Source organism: Bos indicus, chromosome 10 (assembly GCF_029378745.1).
Source record: "Bos indicus isolate NIAB-ARS_2022 breed Sahiwal x Tharparkar chromosome 10, NIAB-ARS_B.indTharparkar_mat_pri_1.0, whole genome shotgun sequence".
NCBI lineage: Eukaryota > Metazoa > Chordata > Mammalia > Artiodactyla > Bovidae > Bos > Bos indicus.
In genome coordinates, this window is record NC_091769.1 from 22,981,927 (window position 1) to 22,999,891 (window position 17,965).

Sequence of the window (17,965 nt, forward strand, 5' to 3'; positions counted from 1 at the left end):
ATACAGACCTTTGTCAGCAAAGTGATGTGTCTGCTTTTTAATATGTCATCTTAAGCTTCCTAGGTGGCACTAGTGGTTAAGAGCTTGCCTGCAAATGCAAGAGACATAAGAGATGTGGGTTCAATCCCTGGGTCAGGAAGATTCCCTGGAGGAGGGCATGGGCACTCCAGTATTCTTGCCTGGGAAATCTCATGGACAGAGGATCCTGGAGGGCTAAGGTTCATAGGGATGCAGAGCCAGACACGACTGAAGTGACTTAGCCCACCTGCAGGTTTGTCATATCTTTTCTTCCATGGGGCAAGCATCTTTCAATTTCATGGCTGCAATCACTGTCCATGGGGATTTTGGAGCCCAAGAAAATAAAATCTGTCACTGCTTCTACTTTTCCCCCTTCTATTTGCCATGAAGTGATGGGACCAGATGCCATGATCTTAAATTTTTGAATGTTGAGTTTCAAGGCAGCTTTTTCACTCTTCTCTTTCACACTCATCAAAAAGCCCTTTCAGTTCCTCTTCATTTTCTCCCATTAGAGAAGTATCTTCTGCGTATCTGAGGTTTTTTATATTTCTCCCAGCAATCTTGATTCCAGCTTGTGATTCATCCAGCCCGGCATTTCACATGTTGTACTCAGCATATAAGTTAAATAAGCAGGCTGACAATATACAGCCTTGAAAGACCCCTTTCCCAATTTCGAACCAGTCAGTTATTCCATGTCCAGTTCTAATTGTTGCTTCTTGACCTGCATACAGGTTTCTCAGAAGATAAGTAAGGTGGGCTGGTATTTCCATCACTTTAAGAATTTTCCACAATTTGTTGTTATCTACACAAAGTTTTTAGTGTAGTCAATGAAGTAGAAGTAGATGCTTTTCAGGAATTCCTTTGCTTTCTCCATGATCCAATGAATGTTAGCAACTTGATCTCTGGTTCCTCTGACTCTTTGAAATCCAGCCTGTACATCTGGAAGTTCTTGGTTCACACACTGCTGAAAGCTAGCTTAAAAGATTTTAAGCATAACCTTACTTGCATGTGAAATGACCACAATTGCATAATAGTTTGAACAATCTTTGGCATTGCCCTTCTTGGGACTGGAATGAAAACTGACCTTTTTGAGTGCCAAACACTTAGTATATGTCAATACCACAGAAGTTGATGACTGAAGTTTTGTATACTGTGCATGATCATGAAGTATGTATCTCTCAATCTTCCACTTAGTTTGATCATCTTAATAGATGAATTAATTTGAAAGAACCAAAAGCAAATAAGCAAGTAGAAAAGGAAGCATAGACACAGTCTCCAAAACAGTGCCAGTTCTTAAAATTTAAGGTCAAAAGAACTCATTAATGAGTGATACAAGGAGGAGAGTTTATATGTAGTTGAACCATCTACGCTTCTGTCCCATTTCAACTCTGAGTGACAGGCAGCTGATGTCCTGGTTTCTAATTGTTTACAAGGAAGCAGGAGAGACCACAAATGACCAGAGCAGGCTGGGGAGCAGAATGATAATACATATATTATATGTATTGACTATGCCAAAGCCTTTGACTGTGTGCATCACAATAAACTGTGGAAAATTCTGAAAGAGATAGGAATACCAGACCACCTGACCTGCCTCTTGAGAAATCTGTATGCAGGTCAGGAAGCAACAGTTAGAACTGGACATGGAACAACAGACTGGTTCCAAATAGGAAAAGAAGTTCTTCAAGGCTGTATATTGTCACCCTGCTTATTTAACTTATATGCAGAGTACATCATGAAAAACGCTGGACTGGAAGAAACACAAACTGGAATCAAGATTGCCAGGAGAAATACCAATAACCTCAGATATGCAGATGACACCACCCTTATGGTAGAAAGTGAAGAGGAACTCAAAAGCCTCTTGATGAAAGTGAAAGTGGAGAGTGAAAAAGTTGGCTTAAAGCTCAACATTCAGAAAACGAAGATCATGGCATCTGGTCCCACTACTTCATGGGAAATGGATGGGGAAACAGTGGAAACAGTGTCAGACTTAGTTTTTCTGGGCTCCAAAATCACTACAGATGGTGACTGCAGCCATGAAACTAAAAGACGCTTACTCTTTGGAAGGAAAGTTATGACCAACCTAGATAGCATATTCAAAACCAGAGACATTACTTTGCCAACAAAGTTCGTCTAGTCAAGGCTATGGTTTTTCCTGTGGTCATGTATGGATGTGAGAGTTGGACTGTGAAGAAGGCTGAGCGCCAAAGAATTGATGCTTTTGAACTGTGGTGTTGGAGAAGACTTGAGAGTCCCTTGGACTCCAAGGGGATCCAGCCAGTCCATTCTGAAGGAGATCAGCCCTGGGGTTTCTTTGGAAAGAATGATGCTAAAGCTGAAACTCCAGTACTTTGGCCACCTTATGCGAAGAGTTGACTCATTCAAAAGACTCTGATGCTGGGAGGGATTGGGGGCAGGAGGAGAAGGGGACAACAGAGGATGAGATGTCTGGATGGCATCATTGACTCAATGAACGTGAGTTTGAGTGAACTCCAGGAGTTGGTGATGGACAGGGAGTCCCGGCGTGCTGCGATTCATGGGGTTGCAAAGAGTCGGACACGACTGAGCAACTGATCTGATCTGATCTGATCTGATTATATATATCACATGTTTTTATATCCACTTTTTAATGCATAGTTGTGAAATTTATCCCATTTGTAGGTTCTTGTTCCTACCACTAAAATTAAGATGCAGAATCATTCTATCACCCTAAAGAACTTACTTTGCAGACCATCCCCACCTCCACAACCCTTGAAAATCCCTGAAATCTGCTGATGTCCTGGTTTCCAATTATTTGTAACTAAGAAAAAGGCCCACAATAGCATGGGGAGCAACTTGATATTCTAAAATATATATGCTAATATAATAATTACATATACATACCAGCAAATTGATATTGCCAAAATTTTTATTAAAATACAGATCACAATCTGATACATCAGTTTTATATGCACTCTGGTTTTGATGCATAGCTCTGTGAAACTTTATCACATATATAGGCTCTTGTCACCACCATTAAAATCATGATATAGAGTTGTTCCATCTCCCTAAAGAAACTCTCTTTGTACACCCTCCCGAGGCCTGCAATTCTTTACAATCCACATCACTACTGATCTCTTTTCATCTTGTTTTTGTCCTGTTGAGAATGTTGTATAAGTAGAATCACACTACATATACAGTCATAATAATCCAATAAGTGTAATCATATACCATGTAGACTCTGAGATTGATTTTTTTACTCAGCATAACATCCTGAGACCCATGTAGACTACTCAGTATATCAATAGTCTGTTCCTTTTAATCACTACAGACTGTCCCCAATTTATGATAATTCAATTTAGAAATTTTGACTTTACAGTAGTGAGAAAGTGGTATGCATTCAGTAGAAATCATACTTGGAATATTGAAATTTTATCTTTTCCTGGGCTAACAACATGCAATATTATGTTTCCTGGTGATTCTGGGCAGCAAGAGTGAGCTGAGCTCCTGGCCAGCCTCAAAATCATGAGTGTAAACAACTAACACCTTTACAGCCATTTCATACCCATATAACCATCCTGATTTTCACTTTCAGTACAGTATTCAATAAATTGCATAAGATTTCTATCATTTTAGGATAAAATAGACTGTGTGAGATGATTTTTTTCCCAACTGTAGGCTAATGCAAGTATTGGCCACATTTAAGGGAAGCTAGCTTAAATATATTGGATGGATTTTCTTTTTTTTTAATTGATTTTTATTGGAGTATAGTTGCTTTACAATGTTAGCTTCTGCAGTGCAACAAAGTGAATCAGTTTTACATGTACATATTTATCTCTATTCTTTTTTAGATTTCCTTCCCATATTAAATGAACTTTTGACTTCCTATTGTTTTAACTTAAAATGATTTATTGCAAAATAACCCTCTTGAAATTGAGAAAGATGTATAAATAATATTTCATTGTGTGAAGGTACTACAGAATATTTATCTGTTCATTCAGTGAAGATCACAGGTTGATTTTCAGTATTAAGAATTCAGCAAGTAAAAAAAAAAAAAAGAATTCAGCAAGTGGATATTTAAGTGTATTTGAAATTCTTGGACTCTTTTCTAGAATGACTGGGCCAATCACCCACCAGCAATGCATGAGTGGTCCAACTTCTTTGCATCCTTGCCAGAACTTGGTATTGTCAGTATTTTTAATTTTAGCCCTTATGATATATGTGAAGTGGTATCTCTTTGTAGTTTTAATTTGAATTTCCCTAATATAAATTTAGGGGTATATTCTTTGTATTTTCTACATAGATAATCATGTTACCAGCAAATAATGGCAGTTTTACTTCTTATTTCAACTCTAGAAGATCATTACATCTACTTTCTTTATTTCTTGCTCCAACATCTAGCGCTGTATCGAAAGAGTGACAAGAATGGACTCTCTGGTTTTTTCTCTTTCTTAGAGAAAATTATAGTCTTTTATAAGTAAGAATACCATTAGCTATTGAAGAAATTCCCCACTATTCTCATGATTCTCAGAGTTTTCAACATAATTGACTACTGAATTTTTGCAAATCCTTTTTTTCTGACTAGATTAATATGATGATATGATTTTTCTTTTCTACCCTGTTAATATGGTGAATTCCATCCATTGATTTTCAATATTAAAGTGTCTTGCACCCTTGAAGGAAATTACATTTGTGCTCAGTATATTATTCATTTTATATATCAATGAATTTTACTTGATAAAATATTTTCAGAAATTTGTGTCTATCTTCAAGATAAAAGATATTTCCATGTAGTTTTTGGTTCTTTATGGTCTTTGTATGATTTGGGTATCAGGGTAATATTAGCCTTATAAAATGAGTGAAGGATTATTTTCTATTTTCTGCAAAAAATTGTGTATAATTCAACGTTTGACAGAATTCTTCAGTGACATTGAGTCTGGGGATTTTTTTTTTTTTTTAATTAAAACTTCCATTTCTTCATAGACATCATGACTTCAGCTTTCTCTGGCCCTTGCTCTGAGGAGAGATGAGGAGGAGCGACCCCTGGAGCCCACAGTGAGGTTTGGGGACAGAGAGCAGGTGCTTCCAGAGCACTGTGCTTCTGCACAGAAGTAGGTTCCTGCATCTGAGAGCTGGGCGGCTGTGAGGTGCAGGGAGCTGTGCTGTCTGGTCTCTCCAAGCCAGCCTGTTAGTCTCTGCTCTGTCTTCACTTCTCTACCCTTAGCTAATATCATCAAGAAGACAGAACTTCCCCCAGGCCTCTGCTTATACCACTTTAAGTTTTAAAATGTGCTTGAGGAATTGCAGTAGGTGGTGAAGTTCTCTCCTTCTTGCAGAAGCAAGAATTCAGGAAAATGCTTTATCTGTTGCCCATTCAGTTCTGTTCAGAAAAGCAATGAGAAGTAACAGAGAAAGTCTGATCAGATGTTTATTCTCTCAACTATAATGGTCTGTTTCATTCTTCTTGTGTATTTTCTCCTTTCCATGTCTCCCTCCCCAACTCCCTCTATCTCCCACATTTTAATTTTTATGTTTTTCTCAACATCCTGCTCTCAGTCAGAAGACCCCACTCCTACAGTTGCCTCCAAATAAGATTCTGCTGTGCTGAATTTTCTGGGAGCAATTAGGGAAACCCCAAACTTACGTGATATTTGTATTCATAATATTGACACTGGTGCTAACAGTAGCATCTCCCTTTTCTTCCTCTTCAGAAAGAGTTGCTGAATCCGCCTGCTCCTAAAAGGGTCTTCCTTGTATCACCTTCTTCCAGATCTATAACAACCTGGTCTATACTGCCTTTGGGCAATAAAAAAGAAAGGAGTGACTGCAGTTTGAGACAGCCCATCACTTACCACCATGTTACCCACCCATCTTCCCCACAGAGTGTCTATGTTTGCAGATGCTGCCCCTCTGTGACGGGATCAAAAATTGCTGATCCAGTAATACCTGGTAAATAGTGGTTACTCAAACATTTGTTGAATGATAAATAAATGTGTATGTTTACTTATGTAAGAATTTGAATGCAAATGTCCCAGAAAGTAATTTAATTACTCTTTTTTTAAAGTAATTAAATAATGCCCTTCCATGAATGCAAACTATCAGGAGTTGCTTGTAGCTATTTAGAAATGTTACTTTTGAAAAACTGTGTTAGCCCCAGAAGCCCTTGTTCTACCATTACAAATTAACACAAATATGATGGCTCCAAAAAGCAAGAACTGGTTCCCTTCAATATGGAGGTCAGAAGCCTGAAAACAAGGTATCAGCAGGAACATACTCCTTCTAAATGGTCTAGGAGAGAATCCTTCCTTGCCTCTTCTGGCTTCTGGTGGCCCCAGGTCCTCCTTTGCTAGTGACTGTATACCTCCAACCTCCTCCTCCATTGAGAAGACCTCACAAGGCCTTCTCACCTGTGTGTCTCTTAAAAGGACACTTGTCACTGGATTGAGGCCCCACCAAGATAATCCAGTATGATTGGATTTTGATACCCTTTTATTAATTACATTTGAAAAGTTTCCTTGTTAAATAAGTTCACGTTTACAGTTTCCATGGATTAGGATGTGAATGTATCTTTAGGGGCCCACCCTCCAGCTTACTATAGGATCCTTAATGTCTTTGAAGTGTTGCCATGCAGTTATAAAAATGGTAGGCATCTCAAAACTTCTTTAAAGTCAAAAGTAAATCTGAATCTGAATTACTTTATATATAGAAACAGAAAGAGTAGCAGGTTTGGGATGTAGCCCATGAGTTAAGATCTTTGAAATGCACATAAATGGGATAACGTTTCCTTTTCAGCCATGTTGGATTTGGACCCCCAAATGAAGACAAATCTAGCAATGCTATGTTGCTAAAGGCTCCATCTCCACCCTAAAAGAGCAATGGGTCTGGAGCAGCACTTTGGGATGCTTTAAAACTTCCCTCATCTTCATGCAGATCAGGAGCCCTGCTGCAGTTTACACAGAAGAATGTAAACCAAGACAGAATAGTCACCCACTGTAGAAGGTTGCCCTTTCCCAACTCACACCATCGTATTTGCTATAGCCTATCTCTGGGTCTTGTGATGTGAAGGAGATATTTGCTAAATGAAAAGAAGGGAACTTGACTGTGCTTTAGTTTGTGGACTAAAAGGAATCTCTTCATGCCTCATACTTGTAGGAAACAGTTTGAATGAATATAAATAAGAGCAGAAAAAGAAATAAAAGGAATCCAAATTGGAAAAGAAGAAGTAAAACTCTATTTGCAGATGACATGATCCTCTACATAGAAAACCCTAAAGACTCCATCAGAAAATTACTAGAACTAATCAATGACTATAGTAAAGGTGCAGGATATAAAATCAACACACAGAAATCCCTTGCATTCCTATACACTAATAATGAGAAAACAGAAAGAGAAATTAAGGAAACAATTCCATTCACCATTCCAACGGAAAGAATAAAATACTTAGGAATATATCTACCTAAAGAAACTAAAGACCTATATATAGAAAACTATAAAACACTGGTGAAAGAAATCAAAGAGGACACTAACAGATGGAGAAATATACCATGTTCATGGATTGGAAGAATCAATATAGTGAAAATGAGTATACTACCCAAAGCAGTTTATAGATTCAATGCAATCCCTATCAAGCTACCAACAGTATTCTTCACAGAGCTAGAACAAATCATTTCACAATTTGTATGGAAATACAAAAAAACTTGAATAGCCAAAGTGATCCTGAGAAAGAAGAATGGAACTGGAGGAATCAACCTACCTGACTTCAGGCTCTACTACAAAGCCACAGTCATTAAGACGGTATGGTACTGGCACAAAGACAGAAATATAGATCAATGGAACAAAATAGAAAGCCCAGAGATAAATCCACGCACATATGGACACCTTATCTTTGACAAAGGAGGCAAGAATATACAATAGATTAAAGACAATCTCTTTAACAAGTGGTGCTGGGAAATCTGGTCAACCACTTGTAAAAGAATGAAACTAGAACACTTTCTAACACCATACACAAAAATAAACTCAAAATGGATTAAAGATCTAAATGTAAGACCAGAAACTATAAAAGTCCTAGAGGAGAACATAGGCAAAACTCTCTCAGACATACATCACAGCAGGATCCTCTATGACCCACCTCCCAGAATATTGGAAATAAAAGCAAAAATAAACAAATGGGACCTAATTAACCTTAAAAGCTTCTGTACATCAAAGGAAACTATTAGCAAGGTGAAAAGACAGCCTTCAGAATGGGAGAAAATAATAGCAAATGAAGCAACGGACAAACAACTAATCTCAAAAATATACAAGCAACTCCTACAGCTCAACTCCAGAAAAATTAATGACCCAATCAAAAAATGGGCCAAAGAACTAAATAGACATTTCTCCAAAGAAGACATACAGATGGCTAACAAACACATGAAAAGATGCTTAACATCACTCATTATCAGAGAAATGCAAATCAAAACCACTATGAGGTACCATTTCATGCCAGTCAGAATGGCTGCGATCCAAAAGTCTACAAATAATAAATGCTGGAGAGGGTGTGGAGAAAAGGGAACCCTCTTACACTGTTGGTGGGAATGCAAACTAGTACAGCCACTATGAAGAACAGTGTGGCGATTCCTTAAAAAACTGGAAATAGAACTGCCTTATGATCCAGCAATCCCACTGCTGGGCATACACACTGAGGAAACCAGAAGGGAAAGAGACACGTGTACCCCAATGTTCATCACAGCACTGTTTATAATAGCCAGGACATGGAAGCAACCTAGATGTCCATCAGCAGATGAATGGATAAGAAAGCTGTGGCACATATACACAATGGAGTATTACTCAGCCATTAGAAAGAATACATTTGAATCAGTTCTAATGAGGTGGATGAAACTGGAGCCTATTATACAGAGCGAAGTAAGCCAGAAGGAAAAACACCAATACAGTATACTAACGCATATGTATGGAATTTAGAAAGATGGTAACAATAACCCTGTGTACGAGACAGCAAAAGAGACACTGATGTATAGAACAGTCTTATGGACTCTGTGGGAGAGGGAGAGGGTGGGAAGATTTGGGAGAATGGCATTGAAACATGTAAAATATCATGTATGAAACTAGATGCCAGTCCAGGTTCAGTGCACGATACTGGATGCTTGGGGCTGGTGCACTGGGACAACCCAGAGGGAGGGTATGGGGAGGGAGGAGGGAGGAGGGTTCAGGATGGGGAACACATGTATACCTGTGGTGGGTTCATTTTGATATTTGGCAAAACTAATACAATTATGTAAAGTTTAAAAATAAAATCAAATTAAAAAAGGAAAAAAAAAAGAAATGAAAAAAAAAAAAAAAAAAAAAGATGGCCCTCAGTAGCAAATATTCCTGTCAAACCACCTTAATAGGGGACCAGATCCAAGAATATTTATAATTAAAAGTTAGCAATATTATCCGCTATGATTTCACATAAGAAGTAATGTTGCTTGAACTGGGCTGTAAAGGTGGAGTACATATATGTGTTTTACACAAGTACTTGGGAAAAACCATTCTGACCACAGAGGACAGCATCCGCAAAGGTTCAGATTAAGGAAAAAGCTTAATACCAGCATAAATGATTTTATTTTAAAGTGGCTGATGTACATCTAGAGTATGTGGCAGAAAAGGGTGAATGAGAAAACTAGAAGTAACTCAGGGAAAAATTGTACATTGCCTTGTAATTCTTAATATAAAATTTGATCTTTACAATTTCTAATGGTTCCTCATTATCCAAAGATGAGTAGGAAGCGAACTAATTTTATATGTTATTGTTGTTATTGTTATTCAGTTATTGTTATTTTTGTTCAGTCACTAAGTCATGTCCAATTCTTATTGACCCCATGAACTGCAGCACGTCAGGCTCCTCTGTCCATGGGATTTCCCAGGCAAGAGTACTGGAGTGGGTTGCCACTTCCTTCTCATATATATATATATATATATATATATATATATATATAAACTCTGTGGTAGAAGAGAGATTCAAAGAGTTGAGAATAAAGGCAGGAAGAGAGTGAAGCGGCCTTTGCAGTTATCCAAGTCAGAGGTGCTAAATGCTTGGATTAGGGGAGCTGCAAGGGGTATAGAGATGAGGAAGTGGGTGTGGGTGCTATTTGAGAAGTAAACTGACATGACCTTGATGACTATTAAGGTCTATGTGCTTCATTAGCACTCTGGTGCCAGTTTGCCACAAGGAATGTATTTATTCTATCAGCTCATGTGGAAACTAGTGGCCAAAGTTACCTCCAGTGATCCTTGCTTCCTGATATCTGGGACCTTGTGTAGTCCCCGTACACAATGAGTCCAGGCTGGCTGCATGACTTACTGTAGTAAACAGATGAGTAGAAGTTAATGTCACGCCAGTTCTGAGGCGAAAGGTGGCGACTCTTTGGCAGTTGACACTTCTGTGATTTGGAAGCCCCAAGGCACAGTGTAAGCTGCCCAGCTTCCCTCAGGGCCACAGAGAGAGATCACATGTATGGGCCATGGTCACTCCTGAGAATGTCTGAAGAAGAGATGAGCCCAGGCCTCTGAGATTTCAGTTGAGCCTCAGCTTCCAGTCAACCCCACTAATTAAGTGAGTAAATTGAGGGATTCCAGTGCAATTGAGCCCCCTTTCACCGCATGGAGCAGAGGTATCATGAGGTAATTAAACAGTAAGTTTTGAGGTGGTTTGTTGTGCAGCTAAACACAACGACACTAAAGCCCATGAAGAGAATCCTGTTGAAGACTTGTGAGATATTAACAAGAGTAAAATGTGTTTTTCCTCTCTCTGATTTCTGATTGTCTCTAAGAGCTGGACCTGAAACATCTGTCTGTTTCACCAAACTTCATTTCACGTGTGGTCTGAGTGCTCCTGCCTTAGCACAGAAGATTAGCTGGTGATGCTCAGGTGTGATCGGAGAAGGCCATGGCACCCCACACCAGTACTGTTGCCTGGAAAATCCCATGGACGGATGAACCTAGTGGGCTGCAGTCCATGGGCTCGCTAAGAGTCGGACACGACTGAGTGACCTCACTTTCACCTTTCACTTTCATGCATTGGAGAAGGAAATGGCAACCCACTCCAGTGTTCTTGCCTGGAGAATCCCAGGGACAGGAGAGCCTGGTGGTCTGCCGTCTATGGGGTCCCACAGAGTTGGACACAACCGAAGCGACTTAGCAGCATCAGGAGCAGCAGCTCAGGTGTGATGAGAGCCTTGGGCCCCACAGAACAGGAGCAGGTGGTTGGTTGCTCATGTTGGGGCCCTACAGTAAACAGGGGGATGTGAGCTTTCCTGGTTCAATTTGATTTTTATATTTCATTCTTCTCACTTCATGTGACTTTAAAAAATGAATTTAAGAGGTCAGATCTGTATCTCTATAACTAACACAACAGAATATTTTCAATTTCAGATCCATTTGAGAACCCAAAGAAACTGAAAAGTTTGATGCGTGTTTGCTTGGTTATATATGACTTTCATAAAGACAGGTATTTTTTAAGGAATCTCATTTCCAGGTTTGCATTTTCCCCATGTTTATAAGAGTAAATTTTCCAAATTATGTGCCACTGCATCCAGGAATTGATTACCTATGTGGAAAGTGCTTTATCTCCTTACCTCCTAAGGTGAGGAAGAACCCAGGGAATGTGGAATCACAGATTAGTTTCAAGCAGCATTCTATATTGAAGTGCTGTACAAATGTAATCAGTTTCTATATGTTCTTTGGTATGAAAAATACATGAAGCACTGTGTTGCAGCAACACACAGTACAGACAAATTTTGTCCTTGCTTTTTCTCTGTGCTTTCTGTTTCTGCCAATTCGGAGTTAGCTAAAACAGAGGGTCTTCACTGATAGTATTAGAAATTTCTTCCATTGATCTTTATGCCAATAACGTTGAAGATCCAGTTTGGGAAGTTGATCAGCAGCTCTTTTTTTGCATGTTGTTTAATTCCATCAACACTACCGTACAATGAACTACAGGTTCACCTCAGTCACTTCTCTGCTCTACCTTCCAGTTCTATGCACATGCATATAGCAAAACGGATCCAACCATTTGCAATCTGATGGACAAACAGATTCATTACTGCTTTGTGAATGATCTTTGAAAAAGAAATCTTTCACATGAACGTCTCTTAAATAGTTTCGGTCTGAGGGATTTGTATGCAAACCAGTATTGTTTTTATAATATGTATTATCTTTCCTAAACATAATGACACTAACAGATTTTTTAAAATATAAATTTATGAAAGAGAGAGAGCACAATAACAACGTAATTCAGGAGGCTGGACAGAGGCTGGATATTAATTACTGATGTGTATGGTGGGGTGCTGCTGCTATGTCGCTTTAGTCGTGTCCGACTCTGTGCTACCCCATAGACAGCAGCCCACCAGACTCTGCCGTCCCTGGGATTCTCCAGGGGAGAAACCTGAAAACACAAGCTATAAGATGAGGAGGCCCAGAAGCAAATTAATTCATGTTGACAAACCCCAGAAAGACCCCAGAATTAGCAGCCTCTGCCAGAGGAGCCTGGCGGGCTACAGTCCATAGCGTCACACAGAGTCAGACACACCTGAAGCGACTTAGCAGCAGCAAAGCACCAATGTGGTATTAAGTTAAAGTGTTAGTCACTCAGTTGTGTCCAACTCTTTGTGACTCCATGGATTATAGCCCACCAGGCTCCTCTGCCCATGGAATTATCCAGGCAAGAATATGTGTAGCCATTCTCTCCTCCAGGGGATTTTCCTGACCCAGGGATCGAACACGGCTCTCCTGCATTGTAGGCAGATTCTTTACCATCTGAGCCATCAGAGAAGTCCAATATAATATTAAACTGGTGGGTTATTTGGAAATCTGCAAAATGAGCACAGGATCAGATAATTGATCAGCTTCATATACTTGGAAACTACTAAGAAACTCAGATCCTGGAGTTCGGTTACTAATTCATTATCACAATTACAATATAAACTGGGGGAGAGACCAAGTTTAGTAGTGAATTTCCCCTATCAATGCTTCTTCCAGATATCACAGTGATTTTTAAAAATGCAAACAGCCACATAGTAAAGAAATGGCATACAGATGTCCATGTACTGGGAAGTTTGCACTAAAGCAAAACGAGAATCTCCAATGAGTTAAATGAGACAGAATTGACTTTTCTGGTATAAAACATGCAGACTTACATGCCAGATGTGTGAGACAGCATATCCCCGTATTACATTCATGCACATAAGGAAATACCATAAAGACTAGCTCTTAGGATGTAGCAATAGTGAGGGGTAAATATTACCCAGGTATAACCACATTATTTTAGATAGGTTTGAAAACTATCTAGTTTACTTGGAATCACAGGGAAAGAGGAGGCTAGGAATTGGAATTAATGATATGGCCAGTATATGGGTGGTAGTGGAGATTAGTGATGTTTAGGAACAGCCCAGTTAGTTGAGGAAGCTACAGGGACTGGAATGCCTGTTTATCTATGTCTGCATTTCTCCCTGATTACCAAAAACACTGTCATTCATTGAATTTCCCTTTTCCTCCAGACAATGGCTCTTCGTCAATGCTGGTCCCAGAGCAGCAGCAGGCACAGGTTTGGGTATGGGCTGCAGAGTGCTGAGGGGCACTGTGTGGAGGCACAGAGGTATGTGGCTGAGTCTTCAGGCTGGGATCCTCTGATGTTCATGGAGCTGTAGCCCTCCTTAGTATTCAGAGTGACTCTCACTCGTCCTTGCTTCTTTTCATCCTCATTTACACTTATTACAAACAGGTTCTTGGGGCCCTTTGCAGGTTCCCATCTGTACCAGTGTAAAGCATAGAAAGAGCTGGAAGGGAAACTGCAGGTGAAATTGGTGCTCTCTCTTTCCTGAACCCACAGCAAGGGAGGACGCTGTTCCACAGTCAAGAGCCTGCTCACTCCTTTTCAGAAAGACAAGGTCACACATAGAAACTGATTTCTCTACAGTGTTCATTGCCTTCACACATTCCCAAATATTAGAATCTTGAGGTGCCTGACTGCATCTTCCCTCCTTCCCCATCACCACCCCAGACTGTTCAGAATGTCTTCAGCAGCCCCAGGACTTACGGCCAAGATGAAGCCACAGGGTCAGCCATGAGGCTGGTAAAGTGTTCCTCTCCATTTATCCTGACCAAGTATCCTCAGCAGAGGAATGTTCTGCAGCCTAGATCTGTGAAATATGCTGCTTCAGAAAATAGGTTTCTGTGCCTGGTTGCCCAACCAATCGAAGACAAGACCACATACATGTGCTAGAAACACACCAACCATTTCTGCCCTAGAATCAGTTGCCTGTGGTTCAAAATGAGGATCAAACACTGCTTTCTTGAGACCAACTTCACATTGAGATGAGCTCACTACGCAAAGAGAACTGACCACCTTTCAGAAGTGGGCTGCTTATCATGGACTGCTACTATTCAACTTCAGAGAGTGGGATGGTAATATGTGACGTGAATCTGGCTTTGGTTAAGAATCTTTATATGTATTTTAAACAAAATTTTTAAAACTTTCAAATTCCCCAAATAGAAATGTTCACCCACATAATGTTCTGAATTTTCTTTTGCTTCATATACATTATTCTAATATGAAAGTCACACAATAGAGTTACTATTATTCCTAATTTACAAGTAACAAAAACTGTAGCTCAAAGAGCTTCGGTGATTAACTCAAGGTGAAATATCAGGGAAGTGGCATAGTAAGAATTAGAACACTTATCTATCTGGTATGGAGCATATCATGTTTGGAATTTGTCATGCCCCTACATTAATGATGTTCTGTAAATGTTTTAAATGTCAGAGGTTATATGTTTTAAAAATAATAGGAGTCTACTTGTTGATTTTCTTTCTTTTTTTAAAAAGAATTTTCTTGATGTCAATGATTTTTAAAGACTTTATTGAATTTGTTACAATATTGCTTCTGGGTTTTTTAATTTTTTGGGGGGCTGGGGACAAGGCATGTGGGATCTTAGCTCTCTGATCAAGAATCAAACCAGCACAGCACCCACTGCACTGGGTAAGCACTTCAAGGACAACACAATACTGTATTAAGATAGAGAGTTACTCTTGGGATGAGGAAAGGCCTGTGCTCTAAGTAAGGTATGGAGGGAGGGCTCCACTCTGACACTTACTCTGGAACACCAGGCAAGGTATCAAACCTCTCTCATGTTCAATTTCCATTTCTGTGAATAGTCAGTATCCTTCTTCTGGGCACTGGGCTCACAGTGGCATTCATCATCTCATTCACTTCTCCTAAGAACCCTGCATGGTAGATTCTATCAATATCCACCTTGCAGATATGAGGAAAATGACGCATAAAAATAATTAAGTGATACTCCCAAGATCACTCAACTAATGAGTGGTAGGTCTGGAAACATAATCCAAGTCTTTCATCTCAGGCACTGTTACACTGCCTCCCTAAAGTAGCGTGGACCCAACTTGAAGGGTTAGGATAAGACTGAGTGAGAACACCCCTGAAAATCGCCTCACACAGCACTGCCCCAGCATGCACTCTCATTCAGGTACAGGCAACGCACAGAACGCTGAGGACTGGGGAGCCAAACTCTCAAATTGCAAAGGAGTCTATCCGCAAGATAGAGCTTAATATTTTTTGAGGTGTAATTGGCAGTTTAAATGGTAGATTTCATGTATTTTCATAAGTTTCCATGGTCTATCATGTCCTTACTGTTCAGGAAAAATCAGTTCATTAGGGTGTTATATTGAGAGATTGAGATGTTGTTGTTGGAATGAGTATACCAAGCAGTGTTTGCTATGATTGCTTAGTTTTTTCCCCATTTTTGAGTCTTGCTCCCATTCTCAGAATATTTCTATACTATACTACAAGAAAGGACAGAGCAGTAGAAACGATTTCACTTACCAGAAGAAGAAGGGAAAAAGAAAACAACCCTTTGTGCAATAATTCTGAGCTTCCTTTCCAAGGTAGCCTATTACTTGCCAGCCAAAATCATCGCATGTAAGATGCTACAAGAAAACATGAAGATACTTTTTGGCCAACCCAATATTTGTCATTTGAAGTCAATCATTTTCACATCTGGTAAGCAAAGATTAAAAACCAGCCAGTTGTCCAGAATCTTCTCTCTCCTATGATTTCTTCGTTGAGATGTTTACATGACTTTGGTTGCACAATGGCAGGCCCTATTGTGACTAGTGTGCATGTGTACATGCTTAGCCTCTCAGTCTTTGAAACCTTTGAAGTGTAGCCACTCACGCTCTTCAGTCCATGGGATTCTCCAGGCACATAGTACAAGTGACTAGGTTTGCCCGCAAATTAATCCACGATCACCAGAGGGCGGCAAGGTGCCCAGGGTAAGCGTCACAAAACATTTAGCAGGACACCAGGTGGCAGTGCTTCAGCTTTCATTCTTGCTACGCAGTCGCTGGAGCCTGATTCTCTGGGAATGCAAATAGTAACATTAAGATAAAGCAGTCACAAAGGTGTGACATTTGAGTTTTCAGAGGTGCACCATGTAAATGTTTTGAGGGATAGCGTCACAGCAGAGAGGCCAAAGGCAAGGGGCACAGGTCTTGATATAGGGATATGCTTGGAGTGTTTAAGGAGTGATATCTCTTCTTTTCCTGTAGACTCTGTTTTTCCAGGCACACTACAACTAATAAACTTGCTAAAGCATTTAGCACTTAACTGGATAGTGGATGATTTCCTCATCTACTGATCCTGGGGCAATTTTTACCTAGGTTTACCATCTTCTTTCCTAGTTGCCTTTAGTTTCCAGTTTAAACTAGTATAATGTCACCATCCCTGAGACATCCAGCCGCCCTGTCTTAGATCCAAGTGCTTCTCCATACCCAAACTTTCTCTTAAGGAGCCGTCTGAGATGGTATACTCTGGAAGACAATAAAAGTTTGGGACACTTTTCACAGTTAGAAAAGTTATGTCTCACTTCTCAAAGATTAAAAGAAATAGAACAATAAAACCTGTCTCATAGGGTTTTAACACTTAAATTAGATAATGGATTGTAAATTCATCCCGTGCCTTACTATATTATAGTAAGCTCAATAAATATCAACTTTCTTTATTCTACTAAAGCCTACCTTTCCTTCAAAGTCCACTTCTGTGACCTACTTCCCTCCTCCCCTCCGACACACATCAGTTCAGTAATGGAAGCTTCCAGGATATTTACTTAATCACTTCCTTTCCTGGAGATAGTCATTATTTTTCTTTATCCTTTCAGTGTCATGTACATGTAGCTACATTGGTACACTCAGGCTGAAAGGACATTGATGGAACAGATGAGGTTTGATCTTGGTTTCTGTAAAAACAGTAAAATCAAGGTCATATTGCATGTTTACTACCTATTGGATATACTATTTCTGATTTAGATCTCTAAGATTTTGCTATTCTTATTAGCTATTTTCTCTTCTTATTGATTTATGTGCTTTTAATATATCCTGCATTTGAGTCCTTTTTCAGGACTGTGTATTGCATACATAGCCTTCCAGTTGGGCCTTGACTTTTCCCTCTCTTTGCAGTGATTTTTAACAAACAAAAACAATTTTAAAATATACTTGCATGCTCATAAGAAGCTCTTGAAACTTTCATGTGTTTGTTTTCTTTAGAAATACTTACCTTTTGTGACTCTTATTGCCTGTGAAAAGTCAGGTATCATTATTAATGATGTTTCCCAGAATACAGCATATCAATTTCCCCTGAGTATTAGTAAGAGTTTTACCCACTAAAATAGACGCTTGGATTTGTCTTCAATGCTTTGCAAACTTCTGCCAAAACCACAGAGTTGGACTTGCAGAATTCCTTATTCATCTTTATCACTTTCCATATAGCGTTGTTCATGAATAAGGAGCTTGTTTTATATGAAGTTAAGTACAACAGTGAGTGGAGATTCTTGCTATGAGCAGAGATTATAGAATAGGTAATGCGTGAGGTTGGAGAAGGCAATGGCACCCCACTCCAGCACTCTTGCCTGGAAAATCCCATGGA